General features: G+C 43.1%; 1 protein-coding gene and 1 long non-coding RNA gene across 4 annotated transcripts in view; both read left to right on the top strand.

The window, feature by feature from the left end:
- The window catches only part of TSPAN9 (tetraspanin 9), a 271,489-nt gene that overhangs the window by 133,734 nt on the left and 110,917 nt on the right, over positions 1-26,838 (top strand). The gene's annotated exons all lie outside the window — the stretch shown is intronic.
- LOC142818746 (uncharacterized) overlaps positions 9,624-26,838 on the top strand; it is a 33,558-nt gene continuing 16,343 nt past the window's right edge. The window contains exon 1 of the long non-coding RNA XR_016347296.1: positions 9,624-24,850. This is a non-coding gene — a long non-coding RNA (uncharacterized LOC142818746). The remainder of the gene's footprint in view (positions 24,851-26,838) is intronic.

Below are 26,838 nucleotides of genomic sequence, written 5' to 3' on the forward strand. Positions count from 1 at the left end.
GCAAATGGCAGTGCAGATAATTTCAAACAAGAATCACTGCTTGATTCTGTTTATGAATACATTTTAATAAAATAAAGGGAAAAAGCTGTCCTTGAAAATATTTTCTATTTCAGTAAGCAATCCAATTTTATCTAACAATAAAGCAAGTGGTCATAATTTCCCTTATTGACCAAAAATGATCATGGATATTTAGTGATGGAGCAAATTTAACAGAATATGTAAAGCCAGTAAACCATGACACATCTACTTAGTCTGGGGTCTGGGATCAGATGCAGAGAGAGAGAAACATGTCTGTTCTGTTGGTGGGTTAGACTGCTATCACAGGTATTGGTACTGTAATGCAGCTAAGATCGCTAGAGCTGTGTATGTAGGGTAATCCATACTTAGAGGCATTTTTTCCCAACTGGAATATATACTATAACAACATACTGTTACTTTGAATTGCAATGCTTTAATGCGTATCTGAACCTGTTGGTCAGACATATAATCTTGTGAGCAGGCTTTGTGTCTTTGCCTAGCTGTAAAGTTAACCTTTTGGGTTTAATGGTGTGTATGGGGTCTCTGAAATAAGAACAGGATTGCAAGCTATAGGCAGTTTGTAACAGGGCACACATTCAGATTTACCGGTTGTTCTGACTTGGCCCTGACTGCATGATTTTGTGATAATTTCCTGTGTAGTCCATAACTCTTTTTTAACATAGGGAATAAAGAGAAGGAGAGATGTAAAAGTATATAGGGAACTGGGTCTCATGACAAGCTATCAATATTTTTTTTTATAATTTTCTGGCAGGAGTGAATGCAGAGCCACTTGAGAACATCTCACCTGGCAAGTGACAGAATACATACACAGTACAGAAAATCTGTACTGGCACAAGGCATCAGTGTGGTGGCATTTAAAATACTACCCAGGTAAAATGAGGCCACTTAAAAGTTCAGATTCATTCTTTGTTTTTAAAGTGCTACATACTGAACTCGGACAGAAAGGTTTGAATTTTGCTAAAATGCTGTTTCAGGTTTCATTCTTGTCTATATGAAAAAGCGCATTTTGAATGGGGATTTCAAAGGTAAATAATTTATTCTCAGCATGATAATTTAGACTCTTTTTTTCTAAATGCACACTTGTGCATGCTAGGGTTGCCAACTTTCTAATCACATAAAACTGAACATCCTTGCCCTGCCCCCAGACACCACCACTGCCTTGCCCTGTCCCAAAGTTCCTGTTCCCAACCACTGCATTCCTCCTTCTTCTGTTGCTCAGTCTCCCCCATCTTCATTTGTTTATTTTCACTGGACTGAGGTAGGGGCTTGGGGTGAAGGAGAGGACTCTGGGCTGGGGCTGAGGGGCTTGGGGTGTGAGAACAAGGTATGGGTTCTGAGCTGGGTGTGCAGGTTCTGAGGTGGGGCTGAGCATGAAGGGTTTGGGGGCTAGAAGGGGACCCTTGACTGGGCCAAGGGGTTGGGGTGTGGAAGGGGGTGTGAGCTGTGGGCTCCTGGAGGAAGTTTGGATGCGGGAGCAGACACAGGGCTGGGAGACGGAGTTAGCACACAAGAGAGGGCTCCAGCTGTGGTGTGGCCAGCAATGAGGGGTTTGGGGTACAGGAGAGGGTGTGGGCTTTGGCTACGGATTTGGGGCTAAGGATGAGGGGTTTTGGGTGCAGGAGGGGGCTCAGGGTTGGGGTGCGGTTAGGGTGCAGGAGTAGGTTTGGTCTGAGCTCCAAGCGGTGCTTACCTCAGTCAGCTCCTGGAAGTGGCCAGCATGTCCTCTAGCTCCTTGGCAGAAGCAAGGTGACGTGGCTGTGGTTTCTGACCAGTGGGAGCTGCGGAGCCGGCACTCAGGGCAGTGACAGCATGTGGAGACCTCCCCTCCCCCAGCCATCTTTTCCCTTACTGGCCAAGGGATATGTTGCCTCTTCTGGAGCCACATGGAGCTGGGCAGAGAGCTTGCCAGCACCGTGCCAATCGGACTTCTAAGACCCCATTTAGTAGTGTTCCTGTCAAAAATCGGACGCTTGGCAACCCTACTATGTGCAAGGGTTGTGATCTGAACAGTGCGTGCATGCATTGCAGTGCAATTACATGCATATTTTCGCATGTGGATCTTTTAGCTGCTGTTTTTAAAATTTGGTGCCCAAAATGGGGATTTCGGAAGTAATTTCTCAGCTCACCATTTGTACCTCCCCTTTGTTTCCTATCTTTTAACCATTTACCAGACCACGAGAGGACCTTCCCTCTGATCCTGTGGCAGCTTCTTTTGCTTAAGTTCTTATTATTTGTTATATTGGATGAATGGTGTATTGATTTATGATTCAAAGGTAGATGTGTCAGATAGATTTGTGGTAACATAGCTGGCTGGACACAGCTATTTGATCATCTTTCTGTGAGGCTCTCTCAATTCACTGAATGTGAGAAGCACAATGCTCACATAGGCCCCGAGGCAAACTCTCCTTGTCAGACTCTGTCCTCACCCACAGCAGAATGATCATCTCTTTTCCCTCCTGAACAGTCACCCATTCTGCTTCCCTCTTACTATGCCCCGGCTTCTTGCAGTGACTCCTTTTCTGGCCATGGTTAAAAGCTTTGACTGATTTACCATTGCACCCCTGTGATGCTTCTCCTACAGCATTTCTCTGGCTCTGTCTTCACTGCCCACCGCAGTATCTTCTGTGTCTCATTAGCTACAGTGGTGAGAGGGACTTGCAGCACCTTCATTGTGCCCTGAGAAATTGGCAGCAGTGGCTCTGTAGAGGAGCCTTCTTTTACCCCACCATACACCATAAATCACTAGATACTTAAGGGATGTGTGTGTTCTAGTGCAGCTGGGCCTGCCAGTGGGTTGTTGGGCTTCCTATGTGAGTTCCTGCTGCTTCCCATCTTGCTTGTTCTAAGGGCCATGTAAAGGAAGACTGGAGATGACAACACAGTTCAGGAGCAGTGAGAAAAAAAGAACAGCAGCCTGTCTTCACCCTGACTATAAACCAGGTGTGGGCAATAATTTTTGATGGGGGGGCTACTCCAAGAATTTGGTAAGTGGCCGGGGGCCGCACTCTTCCATGATAGTAATGGAGGAAATGCGAGGTCTGGGATGGAGGTTGGGTGCAGAAGGGAGGTTGGGGTAAGGGATTGGGGTGCAGGAGGAAGAATTGAGTCTGGGAGGGTGTGTGGATGAAGGAGATGGTTGTGACCTAGGGCAGGGGACTGGAATGCAGGGGTTTGAGATGTGACCTAGGGTAGGAGGGGATTGTGTTCTGGGGCAGGAGATTGGGGTGCCAAATCTGGGAGGAGGTATGGGTGCAAGAGGGGGGCAGAAGGTTTGGGTATGTTGATGGGGGGGGGCAGAGGGTTGGGGAAGGGAGGAGCTGGGGTACCAGGGGCAAGCTCTGGCCAGGAGATATACCAGTTAGCAGCCAAACCTGCCTGCAGAGCTTAAAATGTTTCCCTGCCTGCCTGCCTGACCGGCCATGTGCTTGTGTGAATAACTGAGCCAAGGAAAGGGGGTGTGATTCTTCTTGGCTGCCTGTTGTTTAAACAGGCAGCTCCCATTGGCCAGTTTCTGGCCAGAACCTGGTCAATGGGATTATGTTGGCAGCTCCTGAAGCTTCCCCCCACCCCCCGTTCCAGTTTTGAAACAGAAACGGGCTCCAGCAGCCGTGTTTCTGAGTGGCGTGCGGGGCTGAGCCCTTGCCTGGGGCTCCCTGCTGACTCTGTGGGCTGAATCCGCTGGCTTGGTGGGCTGAATTTTGCCCAGGTCTGCTATAAACCTCACAGTGGAACTCTTCAGCTCTGGTATTCCAGGATTCCCTAGTGCTGTGGGGATATAATTTGTGCTGGTAATGGTCTCAGACAGATGGAATCAGAATTGAAGTTGAACCCTTAAACTAGATTAAGTTCAGTGAATAGGAAACCTGTGAAAGGGTGAATCAGCTTGCAAAAACCTACCAGTAGATACGGATGTCGTGCCCCTATGATAATTGACTAGACAGAAAGCTTTTTAGGAGATGTTACTGTGCTGGCTTGTATTATGATAAAATGTGCTGATGGGCCTGGAGTGTGTTTTGACATTTTGAGGAGAGACTGTTTTGATCATGTGGTGAGAGGGAATTGTGGTCTGGTGGCTAGGTCAGTGAAAAAGTGTCAGGAAAGTTTAGCTGTATTTCTAGTTCTACCAGTGATTCACTGGGTGACTTGGGCAAGCTTCTTCATTCTCGGTGACTCAGTTTTTCCATCTGTAAAATGAGGATCGTGATAGTTATTTTTGTAAAAGAAATCTGTGAATGCAAGTGCAGAACACTGTGCTGATTCTTTATTTCGTCTAATGTTTCATACCTGCCTTTGGATTAATAGACCAAACAAAAAATGTGGGTAGGTTACTTTATTCGGGTCTCTCTCTTCTCTCTCCCCTACTCCCGCCAGACATGCCTGTCATCCTCCATATGGGTCTACTGTTGAGATTGCTCTGAAGGTGAAGTTCAGCTCATGTACATGTAGTAGGATGAACACATGGGATCCTGACTATCTCGGTGTGAGAAGGAAGTTAGATTTGTTTGCATGAAAAGGAGGAAGCTATTGTCTCTGAACATAAGACCAAGTAAGGCTTCCATACAGAAAGGCCAAGGGAGAGAGAGCTCAATGTGTGGAAAGAACAGTCCAGTGAATTGGGGTTCTGTTGTATGCGCAAATAAAAGTGTGACCTATGCAAGGCTGCGCTGCCATTTAATAACGCAGTTAATTGTATGTAACTGTACCTGGTAATTTCTCTCCACTCACCCTGTGCCAATGTCTCAGTAACTTAACCTACCAGCATCTCTGTCATTGGACGTCTAACATTAAATCAAAAGAGGAACCCTGCTTTGATTGGACTTCTCTGGAGATATAGATGACCTCAGTGTCGCTACCATTACCTCTACTTTGTCTGAAAACAAAGAATCCTGACATGGCTGGAGTTACGCTGGTCAGTAGTGAGCATACAGTGAACCTATTGGAGAGTTCATGTAAGACTTAATCATTTAATGTCATCCCACAGAAATGACTGCAGGCGTTGAACTCAAAGCAATTTCACAGGCTTCCGAAACAAATTAGCTCTAAATCAATTCAGATAGTCATCTCCATTCCATACAGTTCCCTGCTGCTTAAGAGCAAATTAAATTGCTGTATGTATTGGACAGAGATAATTGAACCTCCAAATGTTTGGAGGTTCAACTTGGATAATTCCTCTGTATTTCTCCCCCTTGCCCTGCTCCTGGTCAAGTTTGAACTGCCATCCCAACCTCTTTGGTCTAACTAGTCAATGAATAGAAACAAGTGAAATTGGTTTTCCATTAGGAATCTGTAGGGCTAATCACTGATTGTGGTTATCCTTGAAAAAAACAACAGGTAAATCAACCCACGTACTCGCTACTTTAGCATCCTGCTTGTATCATTTGGTCCTACATGTGCCAATATAACCAGGGCTGAATTGTAAATGTTCGCAGCTACGCCTATCATACAGAGAGCATCATTATTAAGTGTTTGGGAAGTACCTAGTGCAAATTGGATGCTAGCTCAAATAACTAATAAGTATTATCAATTGGAAATTGGCTGTTCTATTATTTTGTCATTTACAAATTTATCAATTTCTTAGCTCTGGTGAGTTTTGAGACACTTCACTGAAAACACTGTAATTGTTCCATTGGCTCATTAGTGCTTTTTTGGAATTGTGTGTGTGTTTGATTTGTTTAATCCAGAACTGAAATAAGCAAATTTTAGACCTTAGTCCTGTGTAATCCTTAATTCCTGGAATTTAATCAATGCAAAAACTGAAGAAAAAATTTCATGAGAATAATTGTGCATTTTCTTTCTGTCTGTCTGTGTCTCTTGCTTCCTCTCTTCCCCTCTCCTCCCACTAGAGCAGGTTTTTGAAAATATTTCTTTTAGCTGGTGGGTAAAGTTTTGTCTGTGTGCATGGATGGTGTATGTGTTCATGTACACTGGTACCTAATAGGACTGCTGCTGCCCCATCATCCACTTGGCCTTTGCAAAGCATCGTATTTAACTGCTTATCTGAAATCCAAATCCTCCCAAGTTTCATAAAACTACATTACATGGGAGCATAATGGGCCTGATCCAAAGCCCATTAAAGGCAATGGCAAGAGTTCCACTGGCAATGTATAATGTGTATGTACACGTGTGTATCTACTTACCTTTCTGCTATATGTTTGTAACTATGTAGCTATATACATATATGGTACGTGTTAATGTGCACATGTACATGTATGAGTGAGCATTACATACAAATTCACTTGGTCTGCAGGCTTAAAGAGTAGAAATGTGAACATTAATATTTAGACTAACATAAACTGTACTTTGCTATGATATTTTCCTGGAAATGTTGATGGGTCAGATTTATTCGTTGTAATTTGTGTGTATCTCTGTTCCCCTTCCCACACCTTTTGACTGGGGTCTTTTCCTCTTCATTTAATTCTTCTGGCATTTGATATCGTATCATTTTTTGGAGGTTTTTTTTACCATGTGTATAAAGTTTGTTACTGCCAGCACTACTTCTTAATCGATAAACTTTTTATTGTTGGTTGTTAGTTCTTGGTCTAGTTATTAAACACTGTAGATTTTCAATGTTAGTGCTGTGCAGGTGTTCCTTACATTTTGCTAGCAGCTGTGTTACTGGTGACGAGACTGACTTCTTTACAAGACTGATTTCTTCCTCAAGAAAATCTTGGACAGCTTCCAATCAATTATGGTTTTAAGCCAGGTAAGAGAACTGCTTGTCATTGGGTTGTCATTCAGAAACATGGACATTTAATTGCATGATGAACAGCTGTTTCAAACTACATCACTGGTAGAGAATCTTAGTGTCTTACGATATTGCTACATTGCAGAGTAAGCCCAGGGGAGAAACTCAGTCTCAAGCCTAATCCCCCTTCAATCTACACACAAATTGCACTAACACAGGGATCAGACCTGGGATTCCAGGACACTCCTAACCCCCCTCTCAGGTGGAGGGTCTAAGTCTGAGTCAAGGATTCAAGCCCTATCACTTTGCAGAGCAGAGGAAGCCTCACTGGACCCATGCTGTGGATGTCCTTCAAAAGATTTCCATCATCCCATAGGACAACTTTGTCCTGTGGACAGTCAGGTTTTCCCACCCAGCTCCGTGAGCAAAGAGCTAGAGTGGGCACATTGGGATGGCGCTAGAATGTCTGGGATAAGGGTGGTTGGACTTGGCCTACATAATGGAGTATAGATGCTGGAGCCCAAGGTTGGGACCCAGTGTTCAACAATTCCTAACCTGGGATTACAAATGACTGTAGACGTTCAAGCCCTAAGGGTACGTCTACACAGCAGGGCAAAACTTGAATTAAGCTATGCAACTTCAGCTATGTCAATTGCGTAGCTTAAGTGGAAATAGCTTATTTCAGCTTTTTCGCGCTGTCTACGCTGCAGGAAGTCAACGGAAGAACACTCTTCCTTCCACTTCCCTTACTCCTCGTAAAATGAGGGTTATAGGAGTTGGAATAAGAAGTCCCCCAGCTTGACATTATTTGGAAATGTAAGGCATGTAGTGTAAATGTGCACTATGTTATTTTGGAATAACTTCAGTTATTCTGAAACAACGCTGCTGTGTAGACGTACCCTTAGTTAACAAAACCAGCATGTGCTAGCTCAAATTCCACTGCCCTGATATGTCTACGCTGTAATGTAAGCCTGTGGTTAGTGGAACTTGAGTCCACAGACCCTGTGATTGAGAACCCCGGGGTTAAGTGTCTACACTAGGTTAAGATTTTTTTGAAACTGGACGTGAGCCCAGGCTTCTATCTGCTATTCTGCATTTTGAGGGACCACATCCAACCACCACATCCCAGACTTCCCAGTGCCTTTCTAGAATAGGCCCCCTCTAGCCCTTTGTTTCTGTTCACTGTGGGAAAGCTGGACTGTCCACCCCTGCATGTCCCAGGAAGTTTGAACAGGCCACCAACACATCCCGCTGAATCATCATTTTGGTCGGTGCGCTTCCAGCCAGAAACACAGAAGGGCACCTTTTGGAAGAACTTCTCTTGCTTAAGCTTTCACTCCTATTTCAGGAAATGGAAGGAGCTTCTGTGAGGCGCTGGCGGGTGTTTCTGGCAGTGTTTACTGACCTATTCGAGCTAATGATGGCAGAGGACAATACGGATATGGAACAATTGCACAGGCTGATGCTGCTTGCGACTTTAGGTATATCTGCTGATGCCTCTTTCATAGACTGGTACTTCTAAAGCAGGGTCATAACCGGACTGGTTGGACCACATCGTCCTGCAGACCTGGGATGACCAGCAGCAGGTGTAGAAATTCCACATGAAGAAAAGTCCATTTCTGGAACTCTGCAAGCAGCTTGCCCTGACCTTCTGGTGTCAGTACCCACTCGTGAAGGCAGCTATCCTGACCCAGAAAGGGATTGGTATAACCATTGGGAGGCTGGTTACTCTTGACTCTAAAAGGTCCAAAGTCAACTGGTTTGGTGTTGTAAAATTGACTCTTGGTAAAGTGGTGGTGGAAGTTTCTGAGGCAATCAGGCGTGTGCTTTCTCACAAGACATTTCTGAATTTGTTGCTGGCTTTGAGAGAATGGGATTTCCAAATTGTGCAAGGGCCCATGATGGGGCTCTCATGCCTCGAGTTTGCCTTCCTTTAGGAGCACAGGAGTACGTACGCGGCAGAGATCGCTATTGCATAGGTGCACAGGCCTTTGTGAACCAGAAGCTGTGTTATGAATGTCAATGTGAGCTGCATTGGGAAAGTTCATGCTGCTGCTGCTTGGGAGTCTAGATTTGTACCAGATGTAATTGTCATAAATGGAGCTGTAGATCTCACTGTTATTTTGTGGAGATGCCGTGTATCCACTTGTGCCTTGACTTATGAAACCAGAACCTGACCTTAGAGGCCCAGCCAAAAAAGGCTTAATTACTTTGTCAATGTGGTTAAAATGGTGGCTTAATGGCAGACAGAAATCTCACTGGCACGGTCTACAGACCACTTTGGATACATTAGAATGCCCACACTGCCACAGTCCATTTAGCCCAGGACCCTGTTTTTCAACAATGGTCAGTGCCAGATGCGTCAGAAAGAATGAACAGAACAAGACTTGATTCCATTGTCTACTTCCAGTTTCTAGCAGTGGAGTTTAGGGACCCCCAGAGCATTGGATTGTGCCCCAGACCATCTTGGGTAGTGTCCACTTATGGACCTATCCTCCATGAATTTATGTAACTCAGGGTATGTCTACAATACCACCCTAGTTCGAACTAGGGTGGTTAATGTAGGCAACCGAAGTTGCAAATGAAGCCCGGGATTTGAATTTCCCGGGCTTCATTTGCATCTTGCCGGGCGCCGCCATTTTTAAATGTCCACTAGTTCGGACTCCGTGCCCGCGGCTACACGCGGCACGAACTAGGTAGTTCGGATTAGGCTTCCTATTCCGAACTACCATTACTCCTCGTGGAACAAGGTGTACTGGTAGTTCGGAATAGGAAGCCTAATCCAACCTACCTAGTCCATGCCGTGTGTAGCTGCGGGCACGGAGTCCGAACTAGCGGACATTTAAAAATGGTGGCGCCCGGCAAGATGCAAATGAAGCCCGGGAAATTCAAATCCCGGGCTTCATTTGCAACTTTGGTTGCCTATATTAACCACCCTAGTTTGAACTAGGGTGGTAGTGTAGACATACCCTCAGAGTTTCCCAACCTATGGATCGGGACCCAAGTATGGGTCGCCATTACATTTCAAAAGGATCGCAAGATGTCTCCCCAGGTGTCTCTTAAGGAGCCATTCACTCATTTTTTTGAATTGCCCTGGGTCACCAAGTTTTCCTGAATTGTCAAAATGGGTCCCCATCTGGAAAAGGTTGGGAACTGCTGATCTAACCCTTATTCAAATACAGTTATAGTTTTGGCCTTCGTTCACATCATCCTTGGCAATGAGTTCCACAGGTTAACTATGCAATGTGTCAGAAGTACTTCCTTTTGTTTTAAAAACCTTCTGCCTTTTAATTTCATCGAGTAAGCTCTAATTCTTGTGTTCTGTAAAAGGATGATAACACTTTCTCCACACCATTAATGGTTTTATATCTCTCTTATCATATCCCCCTTCATCTTTTAATTTCTAAGCTGAACTGTTCCAGTCTTTTTCGTTTCTCCTTATGAGGAAGCTGTTCATACCCATTGCCATATCTGTTGCTCTTCTCTGCACCATTTGCAATTCTAGTGTATCTTTTGTTAGATGGGACAACCAGAACTTCATGCAGTATTTGTTGTGTATGCACACCATCAATTTATATAGTGGCACCATCTGTTTTATCTGTCTATCCCTTTTTTAATGGCCCCCAATATTCTGTTCCATTCCAGTGTTATCAATGCTCTCCAAATTTCTGTGCCTTGCTGTGGTCTTCACAAATTTTGTGATGCTAGAGATAAACCATTTCCATATGACTGAATCTACAACAATGATGGACTGCTGAACTGCTACGCTCAGCCTGAAAATGCACTGACCCACAGCTGGGAAACAGAAGTCAGGGATGTTCTGTACTCCTGTGTTATGAGGTTGCATGGGCCATGTAAGAGGGAGAGTAGTACTCCGTTGTGAATGTGCTTGTACAATGCTTACAGGACCTTGGGTTCCATTACACCGTGCAATGACACATGGGATGGCAATTGATTGTTGTGCATTCTACTAGTGAATGACATGACCATTTATTTATTGTGCTCTTTTGACTGCCGCTGCACACTGCGTAGACGTCTTCTGAGAACTATCCGCAATGACTCCAAGATCTCTTTCCTGATTAATTGTAGCTAAATTAGCCCCCATCACAGAAATAGAGTCAGATGCTTGCAATGATCTGGGGCGACTTTTGCCTCCTCTGTTCTGTGGCAGGCTGCTCCTCTGTGGAGAGCATCAAAAAGCTCTTCCAAATACTGCCCTAGGCTGTGCTGCAGTTTCCTCTGTGGCAAAACCTCCTCAGGAACTGGTTCCAACACCAGACTTGCTTCAGTGGCCCACATCTGTAGCCAATGGCTGCTTTATGTACCCATGCTAATGTCTGGGTCAGTAGGTCACCTTCCTGGCTGACCCAGTCATTGTGCAGCCCTGTTGGCTCTATGCTCGGTATTCAGTCAGACTCCTCATAAAACGGGCACAGTGACTGCAGGTTCTCAGAGGTGCGTTTCTGGTTCCTGGTTTATGGTAATTGGTCATGAGCTATTGAATCTGCTCTCTGCACTGTTCCTTTCTGATTTTGCTGCCAGTTTTTTTGCTGTTTGTTAGTAGGCGCAGCCACTCCTGGTACTCATGCCAAAATCCAGTGTTTTGCTGGCCTTGCGCTAATGAGAGGCCAGAATCTAGCTGTGATTGTGCAACCAAGAAGCAGCACACTTCCAAAGCACTTCCTGCACTTGGTGACCATTACAAATACAGGAGACGATTCATTGTACTTTGCAGTTCAGCAGCTAGAACACCCTGGAAGGGCTAAACGCCAAGGAGCTGTAAGTAAACAAAGGGGGTTGCCTCTATTTCCCCAGGAGCTAGAAAGAACGGACACCTACCCATGGGATTGTGAGATAGCATTGGTGGACTGCCAGGTCATGAGTCCAAGCAGGCTTGAGCTCACAGTCACAGCAGATGTGGCCTTGTACTGCCCCTCCACGCCCTCTGAGGACCTGGGTCTCAGGCCCAGGTGAGTCCAACCAATTTGTGTGTATAGTGGAATTGGGGGTTGCATTTGAGCCAGTGCAATGTGGACATATCCTATTTGTTTTCCTCATACTGGTCCTTCTTTTCATGCCAGGCCCCTGAGTACATCCCTTCTGCAGTATACACAATAAATGAACCAAGAGCCCCTTTAAAATGTTTATGAAAACATATTCCCCTGTAGTCCTTCCTTTGGGTTTTCATGCTTGCCCTCTTTTTTCTGTTTGTATCTGTCTACAGTATTTATATATGGCCCCCATTACTGTAGTATATGTCCGCCTTGCAATCTTAATTTATTTATCCTCACAACACACCTCTCTGTGAAGCCTGTGCTGTTATCTCCATGTTACTGAGGGGGAACTGAGGCACAGAGACCAAATGACTTACCCAGGATCATACAGGGAGTTTGTGATGCAGAATAATCTTGAATCCAGGCCTTCCCAGTCCTAAGCTGATGTCTTAACTACTGAACCATGCTCCTTCATTGGGTCGAGCCAATCCTGCAAAGGATCTTGATGCAGGCAACCCCCGAACTGAGGTCAGCTGGGCTCTGCAGGCAGAGGGTTCATAGGCATAGAGTTTCTTGCAGATGTAGGGTCTTAGACTGTCAGCTTCTTAGGACAGGAACCGTTTCCATTTCACGTGTTGTTGGAAGTTAAAGAATAATAATACAAATGAGTGCAATTTGTTATGATTGGTACTAGTTATGTTAATTGTTGTGTTGGTTGTATCCAGTCTCTGGTAGCCTCTCTAGTAGTTCAGTGTGCATCAGGATTTACAGAATAATCTCCGTAATAAATGTGACATGAGTGCTGGTAAGAAAACTGAACTTCTTTTTCTGTAACTCAGTCATCTGACTGACTTGTGTCAAGGTTAGTAAGATGGTTACTTCATCTCATGATATGAGGTTAGGGCCACTTTTTTCAGTGGTTACTCTTATGCCCTTCCAGTTTAAAAAAACCCCAATGCAAATAAATAAAGCATCGTATCAGCCACAAACAAAACAAACTAAGAGAGCCAGTTAACAAAGCCCGGTAAATAAAACCCATCGGAGGTGGAGGTCAGTGTAGAGGACCTGAACTCTTTTTGATGGATGATAATTATTTTGCTTCTTATCCGATATCTCAGTAGCTGCTACCTCCACATCTCTATGGCTCTCACATCACATGGCTGTCTTCTTCTCAGAACAGTTTCTGCCTTTTCAGATGCTTAGCACAGCAGATCTGCCACCCATATTTGCTCCTTGTGTGTTTCATTGTTAGCGACCACTATGTTCAACCTGTCAACACAGAAGCACAAGCCTCAAAAACCAGATAGCCAGTTTGGTCTTTGGTTTTGTGCTTTAGATGTTTTCTGATCCTCTCATAGGATTCACCCGCAGAGGTGGTTAGGGTGTATGACCTTGGTGCATTTGAGCTACCTGTTACTTTAACAGGTTGGTGCCTACTTTCTCTGTGTGATCTAACATTTTCTCCACTAGAAACAGAAAGTAACTGTCTGGCATTCTTCTCACAGAGTTTCTCCTGTTCTAGTTTTCTGACATGGTCTTTTTGTAACTTCTTCAGGGTTAATTGTTGGCTCAAGTAGCATGTTACGTGTTGGCACTGAAGATTTTGTCCTGACCATAAGTCCTTGGACTGGTGAGCCTAACAAAGCAGGAGAGGAGAGGAGAAAAATCAGAGAAATTAAAATACTGTACAGAAAAGTAGGTTACTGCAAAATGAAGATTATAAATATAAGTATTCAATAATAAGTCATTGTATTTTAAGATTCTTAAAGTAATGCTTCCTTGATCATGCTGTGGTGTAGTTTTCTTTTTCTGTGTTGCTTTTAAATAGCTATTAATGCACATTAATACCATACAACATATGGTACAATGTGATGAGTAAGTTTTTGCTATGACACCTGGAACGTTTTCATTCCCAGACTTTTAAGTTTTTAAATTCACAACCTTAATGTTGCAGTAATATAATTGTTGTACTTTTATTATTCCTGTAACTGCTGAGATTACTTTTTCCTTATTCTTACAAAATCTTTCCTGAAATACCCTTACTTCAGCTAAAACACTTAAGCTCTTTTGATCCATGCTGTACTTTTTGTAGCCCGTCATGCAGTTTTGTTGGTACGAGTCATGTTTAAACAAACTCCATCCAGTTTGAAAGTGCAGTTGGCTCAAGTGCTGACATGAAGAAAAACATTGATCCTATTACTTGTCTTTCCAAGCAGCTGAAGTATATAGATTGTGTTTTCTAGTACACTATATTGATTTTGTAGGTTGCTGTATGTGTTACACTGTTTCATAGCATTTATCTGAACTGCTGACTGTGTATCTGTGTCCATAGCAGTTGCATTTCTGGCTGTATCATACTTTATACAGTCCAGATGGTGCTTCTTTTCCATTGTGTGTACTGTAGCCTCCCTGTGTGTGGTGCGTTATTTAAAATGTCATTACATAGCCTATTGTATTTTAATGATTTTTAACAAACTCTCTTTAACTTAAAATTTGTGTGTAACATAACAGAGAAAAATAAACCTCTCTAGTGTGACACTCTGAAAAGTGGTATGAAAATTAGCTTTTTTTTTTGTACCAAAAAAAAAAAATCCTTTTATTTAATTAAATAAAGTAAAGGCACCATGGTGACTTCACCTTTCACAGTGGTGCAGCTATCTTGCCATGTGTCCTACTTTCCGGCCCTTTACAGGAGTGAGCTGAATGTTTTACTCCAAGGGCTAAATTAAAGCTAAAATGCTGTTTTTTTTCAGGAAACTTTTCTCTTCTTTTTCTCAATAGACAGGAATATAGAACAATCACATTTCCAAGGCATACATGGTTTTGGAAGTTATGAGAAAGCACGTTTGTCACTAAGAAGCTTTCTCTGCAGTGTGTGAGACGTAGTAAATGGTAGACACAGGCCCCTAGGGACAAGTTTAAATGGGTGAACTGTTCCCTATTTCAGCAGTCCTGGGGATTTTTCCTCGCCAGTCGGATGGTATATTATGAGGCTGACCCGATCCTTAGTGACAGCTTGTCGGGCTGATTAATGCAGACTCCAGAGAATAGCTCTTTGCTGTCTGATTGATTCATTTTGCCAGTCTAATTCACATTCCTGTGGTGTGAATAATAAACGAGTGATTTAATGAGTTCCCCCCAAATCCATTCTAAATCGCACATCCTGATTGGAGCAGGGCATGCTTTCAGAAAGCTTAAATACGTGGAGTGTACTGCATGCTGAAAACCCACTAAATTATATACTTCTACCATAAATCTACATTAGAAACTTCAGCATGAATTTCCATGTTTGTTCTACGAATAGAAGCATCTCCAGAGAAATGATGGGCGTGTTAATTATTACTTGTTCTTCATTTTGTTGGCTCTCAACTATTAGTATGTGTCCCTCTACTAAGATATTACAGGTTCTCAGGAGCCCCATTCTCAATTTTAAAGGTGACTAGCAAAGAAGGAAAAAAGGGGCTTCTTTCCATTCTGGTCTCTTTATGGTATACTTATCTTCTACACTCCCCTTTATATTTATTTTTGAATTTAGTTGCATGTCCTTTGCATTAGAAATTTAGATATAATCTGTCCTGTCTTTCTTGGGGGACACTCTGAATGACCGGAAAACAATATTGCAAAGTCACAAGCATTAAAGAATTTTAACCAGAACAGTTAAAAGGGTAAGAGACTTCTATTCTAATCTTCTGGTGTTTGTTTTTCTTAACTGCCTGAACAAATAGTTGTGAGGAAAGCTTTCTTTGTTGAAGTTTCAAACATCTTCATCCCTTCCATTAACATCTTAACCCCCATTCCGGTACTGTGGACCTCCAAGGAGCCCTCTAGCAACAAGGATGAGAAGGCCTGGTAAAGTAAACACAAATATAAGGTGGGAAATAACTACCTTTAACCTAACCCCTACCATCATACAAACCCTGAAGTTTAGACATACTAAGAAGAGTGATCCCCTTCAGATCACTTTTAACCATTATCTTTTGTGTGTCCATGTGGATTGTGGTTTCCCATGTACCCTTTGGATGTGTACATAATCTCCTGTGTCTCTGACCCGCGAGCTCTGTTGTTGCAAGTGTGCCCTTTGCTTTGCTATGTGTGAAAGCATGCATGCCGGAATGGGAGGCTGTGGTCTTAGTCAGATCACCTGGTAGCCTAGGCTGAAAGGAATGGTAACTGCTTGCTTTTATCCCTTTCTTTCCTCCTCTCCCTTTAACAAAGCTCAGGAGGTGGATTTGCACACGTGAGGCTTTCCTTTTGCAAATCTCTTACTACGTTGCCTGAAAATACACAGCTCATCAGACTTGACTTCACATTTTTGAGTGGATAATAGGTAGGTGGCTACATTCATTAGTTTTCTCAGTTGTTCAAAGAGGCTGAGCACCTTAAAAACATCCTTCTTTGTGTCTTCAATTTAAATGCTGGATGAAGAGGTTTAGAAGCTATAATTACGAACATGTTAAAATGACAACCTCTAGAATAGTTTTTTTTGGCATTTTTCTTCACTGGTTTACTACTTTCCTTTGGGCTTCTGTTCTACTATGTCTCCTACTTTTGTCTTTTACGAGGGCTGCCTTGGTGTGATATTTACTCCAGCATGGCTCTTCTTGCTGCGGTATCGGCACACATTCATGCTGGTCACTCATGCAACGTATTCATTGGTTACTCATCTCAAGGTTACTGTTGTTACCGAGTTTGTTGTAACCAGGCTTGGCAAACAGCATGCTAACCTGGACAGCTTGAAGGGGAAGAACAGGTGTGCAGCAATGAACTGTATTATAGTTCAGGATGATATAAACTGGAGATCTGTTTTTAACTGAGTGCATCAAACAACCCTGAAATAGGAAGGCAGTGTACAGGGCTTGCAACGTTTCATAGAAAGGAAAACCACAGGCACATCAGATTCACTCTAGTGAATCCGATCTTTCATCCGCATCTAGTTTGATATCCTTTCTCTTGAAGTCACAGAAACATCAGCTCCGGGAAGCAGATCCTGTGGTCCATCATGAAACTAGCAGGTTGAATGTGTCTGTAGTATAGAAGCTACAACTTGTTCTGCACATTTATAAACTAACCAGGAGAAAGAATGGCCACATCTCCTGAGTAACCCAGGACCTTTGCAATCTCCCAGTTCATTTCTGGATCAAATTCTGTGGTGGGATGCTGGCTAGAAGAACCCCTAACTAGAGGCCCCATATCTTACAGAGTGTGTAATCTGACAAAACCAAAGGTTGACCACAGTCAGCTCTAACTGCAGAACTCACGGTCTCTTCCCCTCACGGAGATCCAGAAACGGGAAAAAAACTAAATCCCAATGCTCCAGCTGTCTGGGATGTAGAGAGTTGTGCCCTGGTTGGCCAGGAATATGCTAACTTCAGTTGTTTTTGGCACTTAGATACAGTAGTGGTTAAGCCCTATAGAATCATCATCTTAAACCCTTGTACTCCGAGTGGAGCATAGGTCATCTACAAGTCTCCTCCACTTCACTCTGTCTTGAGACAAAACTTCTAGCTGACTACAGGAGTACCCCAGTTGTTGTTCTTCAATCTCAGTAGATCTTCTCCACGTTGCCTGAGGTCTTCCTCTTTTGCGTTTTCCTTGTGGGTTCCATGTGAGAGCTTGACAGACTATGCTGGATGATGGTTTTCTGGGAGTATGGCCTAGCCATCCCCACTTTCTTCTCTTGATTTGAACGTCAAGGGGCTCTTGGGGCAATTCCTTTCTGACACCTATAATTATTCCCTAAGCATGAGATTTAATTATTCTTTCATCATATAGAATCACAAATGTTACTTGTTGTAGCAGTATGTAGCTCCTTTAATAATCCAGTGACATTTGATTTAGTAGATTCCTGCAGTCATGAATACCACAGAGTATGTGAATAAGTATTTTCCTTTCATGTGTTCTAAATATTTTAATTGCCATTAATTTCAAATGACAACTTGAGATCTTATTCTGAAAAAGTCTTATAAGGAGGAGAGTGGTCAGTTTTTACTCGAGTGGTTCTTTACATCAGTGTTTTAATTATCTTCAGTGTTGATTATCTTCAGTGAAGTTACTACCCATTTTACCTGATATGTATGATTGGAGAATCAGGTCCTGTTCCCTGCACATTTTCTGTCAGAAATTAGCTGATCAGCCACTAGTTGCAACAGCAGGAGAAATGTGATTTAAAAAAAAATCCTCAAGTAGGGCATCAAAAATCATTGAATTTTCAGAAGCACTCACGCCTGGCTCAACTCTGCTCCTATTCAAGTCAACATCTTTGTTTGCCAGAAGTGGGAATGAGTGACAGAGGCTGGATCGCTTGGCAATTCCCTCTTCTGTTCATTCCCTCTGGGGCACTTGGCATTGGCCACTGTCAGCATGCAGGATACTGAGCTAGATGGAGCTTTGGTCTGAACCAGTATGGCCATTCTTATATTCTTACTTCTCTTCAAAGGAAGCAGAAATAGCTAAGCATTTTTGAAAGTCGTACCTCAAGAATTTGCCTGGCTAGAATTTTTTGGAACAAATATACGTGTTGCTTTGTTAAAACCACTCATAAAAGTTTGAAGAAAAAATGTAATTATATTTTACACTTCAAGGTATCTAATTATGCTTTTCTGCTTGCAGACCTGGATCCGAATGATCAGTGGAATGGATGTTTAAATGTACAGACTCTCGTTTGGCCAACTAAGTACTTTGTGTTAGGGCTGTTTTTTCAAATGTAGATGACTAGGACTAACTTTCTTTTTATAGGAGGTTTGTAATTTAAAGTGTCTTCACTTTTGAACAATAGCTTGCAGCTACTTTTAGTTGCCGTTAATGATACTTTGAAGACCATTGAGCTCTGTTTGCTCTTGTTTTAATATCTTAATTAGGAAAGGTCTTTTACATTCAGTTTCCAGAGCTTGATCATTCAAGTATAATAATAATAAGAATGGCAAATAGTTTCAACTGATAAATGACATGAAATTTATATTTTGAGCATTCCTTGTTCAAGGTTACTGAATTGGAAAGAACAGTTTAAATTAAACCATTTTTTTTCTGTCTCCAGAATGGCAAGGTTTAGTAAAAGAGATTTCCATTCATTCAACAAGGTGCCTCTGTGATCTAGTGGTTAAAGTATTGAATGAGTTAATGGGTCTCAATCCAGATCTTACTGGACAAGTGATTACAGCACTCAAATCACTGCCATAGCTGACAGATATTAATAGCCCCTTTGCTGGTAATTTCAGCAGAGAGGCCAAAGCTCAAATAGATGTATCACTGAACTAACTTCTAGTGATGTCCTGAGAATAGGTTTGAGGCACATCAATGGGGCATAATGGGATAATTTTACATTGTTGTTGCCTGTGCTTCATTGTGTTGTGGTTAAGCAAAGTTTATAGTTTCAGGGCAAGCAATCTCTGACTTTTCACTACCGGTCGTACCTCCCTTAACCGGGACTCTGTGGTCCGGCGTAAATCATGGATGTTCCTGGACCACAGAGCTCAGGAAGAGGGAGGTCCGGCAGTGTGGCAGGAGTGCCATAAGGGGCACTGGCGACTCAGCTGGGAGCCTAAGAGAGGGAGTGGGAGTGCAAGTGTGGATGGCTTGGTGGGGAGTTCTGGCCCCAGCAGAGCTCCCTGGCCCCAGTAGCCTGGGAGCTTTAGCCTGGCAGCGGCTGTGGAGCTCCAACTCTAGCTGTAGCTAGAGAGCTCTGGCTCCGTCCAGGCCATGAGCTCCAGCTGCGTTCTGACTCCAGTGGTTGGGAACTCCAGCCCCAGCGGCAGCCAGGGAGCTCTGGCCTGGGCCGCGGAGCTAGGTGGCTGCGGAGCTCTGGCCTGGCCCCGACAGAAGCAGGGCTGGCGAGAGCCCTGGTGGGCTGAGGCAGCAGCAGGGGGCAGGCTGGAGCCCTAGTCCAGTGGCAGCACAGGGCACAAGGGGAGGGACTTTCCCTGGTCCGGCAAATCCCCTCGTTCAGGACCAGTGAGGTTCCGAGCGTGCTGGACCAGCAAGGCCCAACCTGTACCAAAATTTTGGGGACTTGAAGGCAAAGTAGTGCTGGGATCAGGTAGGGGAAGAGTAGGGGGTGGAGGGGATCTGATTTATTGTAGACTTCTCAAAGTGGGGGGAAGCATTGATGGGGGACACAGAATGTGTAATGGGGCGGCAGGGCACTGAAAAGCTTTGCCAAAAAAAGACTGCATCCATTTTCCCCCATGGCAGTAACTCTGCCTCTGCTCTGCCTATAAAATGCACTGCAAATGGAGAAGGCTTCCTTCTTCTAGTAGTTCGTGTGCCGCGAGCTTCTAGAAGAGCAGAAGGAAGAAATGACGGATGTTTGGTATTTTATTGCTGTATCTGCTTTGCTGTACTTCAGACTGCAGTATCTAGCAAGGGTCCTGTTGAGCCTGAATCTTCTATAAAATGTGACCCTGCTGTGAAATGTGACACTGTGAAAGGAACACTATCCTGTTTAGCAGATCTGCTCCGAGTGCAAGCAGTCTTATCTGTTGACTTCAGTGATTAAAATGAGTTTTACTTTTCACTCCAGTTCACCTTGTAGAGCCAACACAACTCAAATAGACACAACTGGATTCTGTTCTTTCTTGTGCATCATCCACTGAATCCACTGCTAAAGTCCAATCCATTATAGCTTGTGCACACCCAGGGAAAGCAACAGAATTTGGCCAGTGAAATCTTTTTTACTAGTGATTGTGCGAGAGAGGAAAAGAGTCCAACTTGGCACTCAGTTCCAAGGCTTATGTTGCAAGGTTGACAGAGCAAACAAGGGCACCATTTCAGGAGAGCGGAGGGAAGGGGGGTAGAGAAAAGAGGGCTGCAGCCATGCGTACCGGGATGCTCTTTGCTCTTCTTCCCATTCCTGACTACCTGTGTACTTTCCCCTTACTCCCTGATAGTCAGAGGAATATGAAAAAAAGGAAGCGGCGTCCTGGTACGGATGGCTGCAGCCCCCCTGCTGTCCCGAAATGGTGCCCTTTAATCTCCTCCCCCTAGTTTTCTAAAATTGTAAACTGAGCAGATTGAATGTAAAAATAGAGACATAATATAATATGGAACCCTCTGGTGTCTTTTCCCATCACTTTTCAGGAAAGGACCAAACCTAGCCCAAAGCATTGGGGTAGACAAGAGGTGAAATTTCTTGATGGCCAGGACAGAAAATACAGCTCGTTGGAGAAAGATTCTCTATTAACACTGCCACATCAAATGAACTTGTACTGGTAATTGTAATTGCCTCTCTAGTAATTAGACTTGATAGTAGGGATGTTAAATATGAATTCTTATTGTTTACTCAACTATTCTATAGTCCCTGGAGGTGGGGCTGGCAACCAATGCGCTCCAGCCCCACTCCTGAGGAGCCCCCAGCCACTCTCTGCTGCTGCCTGTGTATCAGAGGCACAGCGCAGTGCCAGGTGGGAGCTGGTCCATAAGGGGAGCCAGTTTAAAAAACAGCTTCTCTTATCAACCAGCTGCCTGTTGCCCTGCACTGCTGCCTCTGTATCAGAGGCAGCAGTGAGGAGTGGCAGCAGCCCCTGTCCAGGGGGTGGTCTGAGCTCCTGGACCTGGTGTGAGCTGGGCTGCCTGCCCGCCTGGCTCCTAATACACTTTAAATGCAGAACCACAGCAGGGGTAGGTCCTGGACCCATCGCAAGGCAGGTCTGAGCCAGGCTGCTGGCCAGTCTGCTAAAAAATTTACTGGCAAGGGAAGGGAGGGGAATGCATGTATTCTATAGGCTTTTGCTTATCGGTTAATCAGTTAATTGACTATACTATTTTGGCCCTAGTAGAAGGGAAGTGTAATGTGCTGATTTAGGTATTATGCTAGAGTATCTAACTATAGAGTGATTTTGGGCAGTATTCCCCAGAGATGGACTCTCAGAATGAAACTTTCATAGCAATGGAACAGAATTTTAAATCAATATGAGATTTATTCGGTTTTGCTTTGCATTCTGGTTTATTATCCTATAGTGGATAATGAAAGGAAATTAATATTATTTTTAAAGATAAAACACAATATCTTCCCCATGTGAACACTACTCTCTAAAGCACCTTTGCTGTCACTGATATGTTCCATCATGTCTCCAGTTTAAAATAGCCAATACAATCCAGATTGTTTGTTTGAAAACTGGAAAAAGGAGATCTTTTGCCTTTACATCTCAGTAAGCCTTTGAGAATTCATAAACTTTCTGCTCCTTTTTGTTTGTTTAACTCTGGATAGAACAACCTAGTTCCTGCCAATAATCTGTTTTTAATTTTCTTTTTCTTTCTTTTTTGTGTATGGTAACTTCTTTGTTTCAATAAGTCATGTTGATGCTAAGCCCAGTGGAAGTGGAACCAAATTCAGTATTGAAAGGTGAATGGAAAGATAAACACCAAACTGAGTTAAGTCCTTATATGTGCTGACATCCTTAAAGGAGGGAGTTCAACAGAAGCAGAAGCTTTAACCTTCACTTTTCTAAACTACTTTATCCGTCCACGAACCTTAGCTGCTTTTCTGGGGATACTAATGATAACCCTCACTGCAGCACAGTGAGGTCTCAATTATTATTATGATTTGTATGCACCACTATAGGTGCTGATTTCCCCTGCAACTGGGGGGTACTCAACTCCAGGCTCCTCCTCCTTTCTCCCAGAGGTTCCTGAACAGCTGATTTTCAGTGCTTTGGAAGCACTGGTAGGGCAGAGGAGGAGTTGGTAAGTGGGGTCACCAGCATGTGGGGCACAGGCAATGGGAGCTTGACTGCCGGTGGGTGCTCTGCATCTACTCATTTTTCCTAATGCAGTACCATTTAGAAGATCCTGATAATACTTGTGCTAGAGGCTGTGTATGCACATAGCAAGGCAGTCCCTTCACCAGAGAGCTTAAATAGACATGACAGAGAAAGGGTGGAAGGAAGAGACTATTTAATACCTACACCTAAAAAGAAACCCCCTGCCAAATCCTCACTGATATGGCCCCTGACTGAGAAGGAGAAAGACACTCCCACATTCTCCTCACACACCAGAGCCTGGGGGGGAGGCAGGCTTGTGGATTTTGTGTGCTCAAGTCCCATGGGAGCCCTGAGTCTCAGGGGCCAGATCCAGGCAAGTTAGGGACTGCATCCAGCCCCTGAGCCTTAGGTTCCCCTCCCCTCCCTACACTTCTTTATAGATGGGGTACTGGAATACAGAGCAATTAAGTGACTTGCCTAAAGTCTGAGTCTGTGGTAGAGCTGGGAGTTGATCCCAGATCTACAGAGACTCAGTCGAAGGTTTTATCCACAAAAGCATTTTCCTTCTCTTGGGAATCTAGATATTACTATAGGAGTGGTAGTGATGATGATCATTCTGGGATGTTACAGGTCTATGGAGAACCAGTAGTTGTATGGAGACTTCTATGGTCTCTATTCCCTCCATTCTGAGGCATTATTATTAAACCTATAACTGTCTGTGGACTTTGCTGGAGCTAACTCAGTTTTCAAATAGATGATTTATATCATCCTGTGTATGTGGGGCATGATGGGGGGCTATTATGAACAGAAATCCATGCTGCTCTTAATTTTGAGTTTTGCTGATAGCCAACTGGTCTGATTGTATGTTTGTCATGTTCCAAAAATGATGGTTGAGCAGCTGATCATAAATTCAGGGAGAGCTGATGAAACAAGAGACAAGGTGAAAGTTAAAATACATGAAGTGTGCTGTGTGAATTCTCCCCAAAGGCTGAACTTCATACATTGATTATTCATGTCTGACTGAAGATTTCTGCAGCTGCCCCAAGCACGGGGAAGCTCTGCCTTTCTGTTTTGGGCTCCTGAGGACTTGCTGCCTGAGTTGATCTGAGTGAGTAACAAATCATGGCGTTTGTGAAAAAAGCTGTGCCACATAGCACTGGTGTAGTGGTTATTGGGTCGTCTCTTCCCTTTTCTCAGTTGCTATTTACTGTGTTGCAGTCAATCACTTGGGGTATGTCTGCACTACAGGGCAAAAGTCGAATTATGTAGCTGAAGTCGAAATAGCTTAATTTGGCTTTTGGTGCTTCCTGCACAGCAGGAAGCTGAGGGAAGAGCACCCTTCCTTCGAATTCCCTAATTTCTCGTGAAATGAGGGTTACAGGAGTCAGAGTAAGAAGTCCTTCAGCACGACATTATTTCAAAATAAAGGCTTTCTGTGTAGATGCACATTTTGTTATTTCAAAATAACATCAGTTATTCCAAAATAACGCTGCTATGTAGACATACCCTAAGAAACTAAGCAGGTGTCCACTGAGAGTAAAGAATGAGCAAGAGAAACTCTCCATTTGATTGCCTTTACTGATACTAGTTCTCCTAACCAACCACAGCTACTACTCATGTCTGGCATTTGGTTGAAAATACATGTATACTCCCTGCTTCATTAAAGAAAACAAATCCAAAGTTTGAGGTTCTAAGCTGGGTGTTAAGACTTTTCCTGCTCTGTGGAAGTCACCCAAAGTTTTGGTATTTACCTCAATGGGTGGAAGGACTGGCCCATAAAGAGGATTCTTCCATAGTGGAAAGTCACATATGTATTTTGCTTTTAAAGTTATTGATGTTTGTGCAATGGAGTTGAAAAATAATTAAATGGGAATATAATCTTGTGCAAATGTATCTGACCAGAAGACAAGTGTGATGCTGGGTTGTGTTAAACCACAAGATGAAAAAGAGAAAGAAATGAAAGCAGTTCTTGGATAGGAAGAAATCCAACAAAGTAGCCAGAGGTTTAACTTAATCTTCAGGTGGTTGATTGTTAGCATTTTCTAACACAAAGCAAAAAGAATCTGATTCCAAACCATTTCACAAGAGCTGCAGGAAAGCAAACCAAAAGAAGGAAGGATCAGCATAGAGATATAATAGCTAGAAATGATCATGCTAGGAAATGGTTAGTCATTAGAAAATAAAGTTCTCCCTCATGTAGCATAGGTGTGGGGCAAGGCCCACTTTCATTGCTGCCTGTTGTACCTAGGAAATCTCTATTGAAGTGACAGCATTCCGTTTAGAGTTTAGAATTCTGTTACATTGTTTCCCAGTCCAGAGCTGTACAGGAATTGTGCTGTGCACCAACAAAGTAGTTGATCAACACACAAACCTAACCTGATCCTAATTCTGAAAACATAATGCTTCCTTTTGGGTTTATGTTCCACAGTCCTCAAGATGTGAGTGATGGTGAATTAAAGTCACCCAATTTTAGAACTGTAGCATCTTAGAGACTAACAAATCTAATCTATCTATCTATCTATCTATCTATCTATCTATCTATCTATCTATCTATCTATCTATCTATCTATCTATCTATCTATCTATCTATCTATCTATCGGGGGGCGAGCTTTTGTGGGCAAAACCCATTTCTTCAGATGGGTTGTGCCCATGAAAGCTCATGATACTATATATATGTTAGTCTCTAAGGTGCCAAAGAACTACTCATTGTTTTTAAAGTTACAGACTAACACGCTACCCTTTTGAGAATTATAGACCTGTTTAAATTGATCATTTAAATAGCTGATTGCCTTCTAGTATGTTGTTTTCTATTAAAATCTTGTTTTTGTCTGAGGCCTTTTTAAAAAAATATTATTTTATTCATGCAGAATCTTTTTGATTGGATTAATACAACCAGACCAATTTCAAAATATCACAAGACGTCTGACAGATGAGAATGTGTTTGCCAAATCTAATCAGATCACTGATCCATCAAGTCTCTTACTTAGCCTCTGGTTACAGCCAATATCTGATGTGTCTGAAGAAGATGAAAAAACCCGTAAAGCACCTGGACAATTGTACAGTAATGTACTTGGGGGAAAATGTTCCTTCTTGACCCCAAGGTTATCATGTGCATCGAAGTATGATATTCGATTACCTCCCATCTTAGTATGTTGAGCTGTAAATGTAAGTTCCATACAGTTTTAATTGGCCACCAAAAAACTTCCAGCTTTTGACTTCTTTGCTTTTAATAATCACTCCAGACCATCTCAGATTTTTGACACTATTGTTAAATGTTTGTGATGGGACCAGAGTGGTTTAGAGAAGAACAAGGATATCCTTAAAATATAAAGCACCCTCATGAAATTAGATCATTGTATCTTTTAATGTAGGCGTAATGAATTTTTTTGGTAAATTTTTTGGTCAAGACAGTAAAGACTCCAGAGAACATTATATCAATATTGTTATTATCTGTCTCTATATACAAAAAAAGATTTTCCTGCCTGATGACAGAATGTTCCCGCCAGGCAACAGAATGACATCATCAGTGTCAAAAGACCCTCTCAGTGAAGTGAAAGTGGCTAGAGAGATGGGGGTATGCAAACATAGAGAGCAGAGAGTCCCCTAATATTTATAATAAGTAAATAAAAAGATTTCATGGTCCACTCAAAAAAAGTCTGGCGGGATTTGGCCCACGGTCTGCCTACTGACTACTCCTGGTATAACGTTTCCCCATACTTGGCTGCAAGACCTCCAGAAAAAGCCCAGCTGGTACAGAATATATTTTTTGGTTATTGAATAGGATATGCTCTGTTTTCTGAGTTGATGCTGATGTCAGTACCCCAGTGTGGTTAAGGGGATACTTTGATGCAGGGAGTCATTTAGGTGATTCCCTAGGTCACTGAAGAACAAGTGTCCCATTGTGGCTTCTAGCTAAATGTGATTCTGTTTATTTTGGATGAGAGGCAAAACAGAGTTCCTGAGCACCTTTCACAAGAGTGGGAATGCCAACCCTGGTGTCCTGGCCAGTTCTAGCTTGGGTGACTACATCCTGCCTCCATAAATTCCTTCCACTGTTTCCCATGAGCACAGTGTTTGTCAATTCATGTTCTAGACAGTTACTTAGCTTCATCATGTGCAATTAAACAGTAGCCACATTGTACCTCAGTGTTGGAGAAGTGATGTTTATTTACACAGTACTGCCTAGACATCAGAGAATGGGGCTTTATTATGGATAGTTCCTGCTCTAGAGAGTTTGCAATCTAAATGGGAAAGACAGATGAAGAGGTTTAGTATGCGAGCAGAGTGAATAGTGTTGTGATGGCCAAAGTTTTATTGGTGAGGTGACATTATTGTTTAACCTAGGATGGGATTTTGTTGGGCGGGAATTAGCGCCACTGAAAGACAAAGGAAGGGAGAGGTGATGTAGAAAGGAGGTGATTAGAA

The sequence above is a fragment of the Pelodiscus sinensis genome, chromosome 1 (assembly GCF_052426305.1).
Source record: "Pelodiscus sinensis isolate ZL-2025 chromosome 1, ASM5242630v1, whole genome shotgun sequence".
In the NCBI taxonomy this organism is placed as follows: domain Eukaryota; kingdom Metazoa; phylum Chordata; order Testudines; family Trionychidae; genus Pelodiscus; species Pelodiscus sinensis.